This window comes from Elaeis guineensis, chromosome 5 (genome assembly GCF_000442705.2).
Source record: "Elaeis guineensis isolate ETL-2024a chromosome 5, EG11, whole genome shotgun sequence".
Taxonomy (NCBI): domain Eukaryota; kingdom Viridiplantae; phylum Streptophyta; class Magnoliopsida; order Arecales; family Arecaceae; genus Elaeis; species Elaeis guineensis.
In genome coordinates this window covers 103,585,608-103,591,781 of record NC_025997.2, presented here as the reverse complement: position 1 = coordinate 103,591,781, position 6,174 = coordinate 103,585,608, and positions in this window count along the sequence as shown.

Below are 6,174 nucleotides of genomic sequence, written 5' to 3'. Positions count from 1 at the left end.
CCTCAGGGACTTGCCTAGACACCAACTAATCAAACAACTCAAACTTGGTAGAACTCTTAGGGTTCCTTGTCCTATTGAGCTCGAATTCCTTAAGGTTGACGTCTAATTGATTTTAAGATTAAAGGTCTAGGTAATGCAATATGATGGAGATGGTTTTTTGGGCTAAGGAAGGGTAATGAAATCCCCATCTTATCTTGTTAATGGGTTGATGCCCTTAGATTAATTATGAAAATGCAAATGCAAATAAACAAGATGACCAAGAATGTAAAAGATTTTAATTTAGAATTTTTTTTTTTATTTTGATATTTTACTTCACGATTATGAAATGTCTTTTGTTTTATTTTATTTTTTATTTTTTTTTTGTGATTAAGTAAATTCAAATGATTAGGTCTAAAAGGAAAAATAATTAACTAAAAATAATAAAAGAGAAATTAGAAGCGTACCTGAGTTTTCCAGCAATCACCAACTAAATCTAGAAACCTAAAGGAAAAAGAAAGAGAGTTATAAAGCATGAAGAATAAATATTTGAAAACAATTTAAAATGCCAAATCCCCGACAACGGCGCCAAAAACTTGATGTGCAAATCTTAAAATTTATAAATAAAACCGCAAACGCACAGTGTGCAGAGTAGCACGACCAGCGAGTACGGGTCGATCCCACAGAGACTTGGTTTAAAAATGATTTTCAAATCTATGCTCAAGCGAGCTTTAACGAAAATTGAAAATCGAAAGTTGTTTGCTAAAGACAATAAGAGTAAGGATCTAGGGTTTTTGAATCCACTAGATCTAGATTAGGGAATTCTACCTAGAATTTTTCTTATTGATCCTAACGACTACTCCTCTTGTCTTTCCCAAGCATAGATTATGAAGGGACTAAGGTCCAACGATAATCCATCAAGATTCTTTACAGAGGAGTAGTAACTAGGATCCCTTAGGGTTTTCTCCTCCTATGCACTGAATCAAGCATGAACTATGAAGGGACTCTGATCCAACTGTAGTTCATCAAAAATTCTTGACAAAAGAGGAAGAAAAAGAAACCCTAAGAAAAAGAAAGAACCCTATGTAAAACTCCTACTCATGATCTAGCTTCATCGCAAACCCTAGAAGGGATGCTTAGCTAGACATGATCTAAATCTACTTGTAAAATTTAAATGCAGAAAAATAAACTACCCTAATTTCATAAATAAAACTATCCTAATTGCATAAATTTAAACTGCATAATTTAAAACTATCCTAATTGCATAAAATTAAATTGCATAAATTAAACTATCCTAATTGCAAGAAAAATAAATTACATAATGTAAAGAGATAAAATTGCATAAAAATAAGATTTCATATAAAAAAAAAAATTATTACAAAAACCTCAAAGCTCGAGGCTTGAGAAGAAAGCTAAAAACCCCACTATCTAGGGTTATAAGCTTGATCGGAAGGAAAGAATCCTTAAAACAAGGGCCTTTAGGGGCTTTTTATAGGCATTTGGGGGTTATAAGGTTTTCAAAACTTTAGATGTGGGACTAAGAGGTTTTAGAGGGCTGTTAGGGGGGTTTAGGGGCTTAAATCTCGCTCAAAAAGCACTTAAATCCATCAAGAAACCCTAGAAATTATTTCAGCCATCCGATCTTCATCTAAAGGACCCAATTCATCTAATAAATCAAGTCGGAAGCGATTCTGGGCCGTCGGATCATGATCTGGGTGAAGCGCTGCCGTTGGATCACGCTGCAGAGATGGGATCAGGTCGGATGCATCGCGGACCGTCCGATCAAGGCGCTGGAAGATTTCGTCCGTTGGATCGCGCTGCAGAAGGATCTCGTGTTGTCCTAGTGTTTATTGATTCTTGTAATTGCCTTGATTATGGTTGGATCTTGACCGGCTGCGATGGTGGCCGTCTGATGGCGCAAAAATATGGAGTGTTGGATCTTGATCAGAGAAGATTGGACCATCGAGTGATGTGAAGTTACCAGGTTGCCTTTTGGACCTTCTTCTCTCTCCTCATGAGCCTTGGACCGCGCGCATGGATCGGGCTCGCGATGCGTTGCGGTGAGCCAAGACTCACTGATTGGCTAGTTTATGGTGCGCCGATGGGTCCATGGTCCAAGCGCCTGTTGCTGTGGACCAGGCGGCTAACCAGATCACCAAATCAGTTGATTTTTGACCAATTTTGACCTGATTTGACTCGGGTTTGACCCAATTGAGTCTTCTTTCTTCATTCTTCAATTTCTGGGTCAATTTAACTCCATTTTGCATAAAATTTATGCCGTTGGAATCCTCTTTCCTTGTTCTTTCTATTGATGACCTCTTCTTCTGCAAAATATAATAACAAGTATCAATTTTCTAATAAAGTTAGATAATTTAGATATTAATTGATACTTTTTATGTCAATTTATGACATAAATCAGTTATCCTCTTAATCAAGGAGTGTGGTAACACTGGTATAGCATATAGGTGAGATGTAAGGGTACATCATCACTGAATAAGTGACTCACTTATTGAGCATTCTGCTGTCAAGAGCTGCTCGCGAAACACATGGATATAAATATTCTTCAGATTTGAGATCACCATAGTGACTTGTAAGCAACTTACTGTGCTTTGGTGTCAAACTACCTGGATTTTTAATACAGTGACGGAAGGCTACTGGGTACAGTCAAGTACTTACGAAGTCTGTGTATGGATCAAGATGGGATTGACCCCTCTGAATTATTGGAGTTGATGTATCACTGTATTTAAATTTAGTAAAACTTTGGCCAGGATAATCCATGAGATGAATTTGAAAGATTGAAATACAATGTGGACGAAGCAATTTCGATTGACAGTTAACCTGAGACCATCCTAGAGCATCCAGGGTCAAAAGGATAAATTATAAGGTAACCTTGAGTATGGGCTCTGAAATATTTTTTTGTGATAATTTGATCTATCTGGATATCGAGAATCATTGCTAGATGGTATCTCAATTAGTACAGGAATTGGTTCCTGTGCTACCGGCTTAGTGTTTGAACCTATGGAGTCATGCACACAAGTCAGACAAAGTAGGAAGGAATTGACCTATATTTATATGTCCAATCTGAAAGTACTTAACTTGATTGAACATATAAGCAAACTTGATTGAGAATTGAGTGATGGATCAAATGAGATTGAAGAGTTGACTATATCTAGCTAGCACTATACGTGAGGTTCAGGTTCAATCCCGGGGATGAATAATTTCTATCTATGATCCATAGAACATATGAAAGATTGAATTTAAGTACTAATTAATTTCAGATTAGATTTGAATTAATTAGACTTAAATAGGTCTAAAATCTAAGTTAGACTTGGTACGAAAGTTCTAAAGAGTTTAGGATTGACAGTCTTTCAAAATTATTTCGAATCGGCTTCGAATCGGATTCGAATCGGACCTGTTTTGGATGAAATATGAGTATTCCTACTTGCACTAGGAATACCCACTCATGAAGCATGACCAAAAATTAATTTGGTGCTTATTTGGGGAATCCCAAGTGGGTGTGGGAGTGGGTGCAAAGTGGATGCCATAAGTGATGGTAATTATATCTCATGTAGGAGTCCTTTCATAAGTATTGGACCAATTCAAATCAGATTTGAATAAAGAGTCCTCCTCTCATTGGGTTATGAGAATCATCTATAAATAGAGAGGGTCTCTACTTATGGATGAGAGAAGAGAATAGAATAGCAAACTAATCAAATTGAGAGAAGAGAAAAAGAGAGAGAGATAGGCGTGTGAAGAGAGAGGTACTTCATCTTCTACATCTCTCCCTTTGTTGCCGCCTCCTCTCCTTGGGCATGGATCCTTCTTAGGCATCCTATCTGCTGGTGTGAGGTGTCACATCAACACATCTCATCCCTCGATTAATTGAGTTGCGAAGCCAATTGAATTGGAGTTCATCCTGCTTTCTTATGGTGTCTGACGTACATATGAAATAGAGGGTCTGCATATCTAGACCTCTGCGAAGGTTTATATCAGATAATTTAGAATTTGATCCTTGGTTCTACTGCAATTCTAATAAGAATTTGATCTATAAATAAGTAGAACATTAGAAAAATTTTTTAAATGCAACTTGGGTATTCTAGAGGAAAACTGTTTCCTTCCCTTCAACAACCAACTCATATGGCACACAATGACCAACACTTGATATCGCTATCATCCTAGTAATAGTGTATTATTTGATCGTAAATAATTTTAAAGATTTAATGATAAATCCTCCTTTATCGATTAATATATATAGTCCTAAGAACTTCATTACAACACAGGAGTTCAAAGATGATCAATTTGTAATGAAAATATCAAATAACTTTTATTAATGAAAATTCATATACAGTTTACAAGATGAGCACAATCGTCTAACGATTGATTTTGGGACACATTTTCCAACAACTCTCACTTAAACTAAAACCAATCGGTATAGTATCGTATACCCATCTTTGATTTGTGATCATCATACTTCTTGATTTCGAGAGCTTTAGTAAATAGGTCGGTCAGGTTCTCCCTTCCATCGATCTTCTGAAGGTCGACATCACCTCAATCCACGATCTCCTGGATAAGGTGATAACGGCATAGAATATGTTTGGTGCACTGATGGGATCTCGGCTCCTTGGCTTGAGCAATGGCTCCAGTATTGTTGCAGTATAACAAGATAGGGCCATCAATGGAGGGTGCCACTCCGAGCTCGCCGATGAACTTTCACAACCATACAGCTTTCTTCACAGCATCAGATGTCGTGATATACTCTGCTTCACAAATAAAGTCTATCACAGTATTTTGCTTGAAATTTTTCTAGCAGATTGCTGTACCATTTAGGATAAAAATATAATCTGACACACTCTTACTATTGTCATGGTCTGACTGAAAGCTGGAGTCGGTGAACCCCATAAGTTTCAAGTCAGTTTCATCATACATAAGTCACTGATCTTTAGTGTTTCTTAAATACTTAAGAATAGTCTTTATGACCTTCCAGTGGTTTTTTTCTGGATCAGACTAGTATCTACTCACTACCCCTAACAAGTATGCCACGTCTGATCTCATACATATCATGGCGTATATAATAGAATCCACTACTGAAGCATATGAAACTCTACTCATATGCTCTCTTTCTTGAGGAGTTGTCAGACAATCTCCTTTTGAAAGAAAAATTTCTTGACCTATCGAAAGATAACCTTTCTTAAAATTTTTCATGCTGAACCATTTCAGCATAGTATCTATGTATGTGGATTGGGAGAGCCCGAGCAGCTTTTTAGATCTATCCCTATAGATCTTCATCCCTAGGATGTAGGCTACTTCTCTCAGAACTTTCATGAAGAATTATGATGTCAGCTATACTTTTATTCTCTATAATATAGGGACATCATTCCCGATTAAGAGAATATCATCCACATACAACATAAGAAATACAATTATCGAATTATTTACCCACTTATATATGCAGGGTTTCTCTCCATTCCTAACGAAGCCATATATTCTGATCACCTTATCAAAATGTATGTTCCAACTCTGAGATACTTGCTTCAATCCATAAATGGATCTCTGAAGCTTGCGTACCTTGGACTCATCTATGGATATAAACCCTTCAGATTGTATCACATACACCTCTTCATTCAGCTCTTCATTTAGAAAAGCTATCTTCACATCAATTTGCCAGACTTCATAGTCCAGATATGCTGCTATTGCAAGCATGATCTGAATGGATTTGAGCATTGTCACAGAAAAAAATATCTCGCCATAGTCAATACCATAATGCTGACGATAACCCTTGGTAACCAAATAGACTTTATAGGTCTCCACTTTCCCGTCTGCGCCCCTCTTCCTCTTGAAGACCCACTTACACCCCATGGGCTTTACCCCTTCAGGTGGGTCAACTAATGTCCATACATCGTTGACCTTCATGGACTCTATTTCGGATCTCATGACCTCAAGTCATTTATCAGAGTCAGATCTCTACATTGCACCCATGTAGGTGATTGGATCCTCATCGTTCTCATCAAGTTCGACAGGATCCCCATCCCGGATCAAGAAACCTAAGTATATATCCGATTGATGCGGTACTCTACCAGATCGCTTTAAGGATGTTTGTTCATTGGGCTCCAGGTTTAATCTCATCAAATCCAGTTCAGATTCAATCATTGGTGTCGGTTCTTCTACTTGTCGAACTTCGTCAAGCTCAATTTTAGAGGT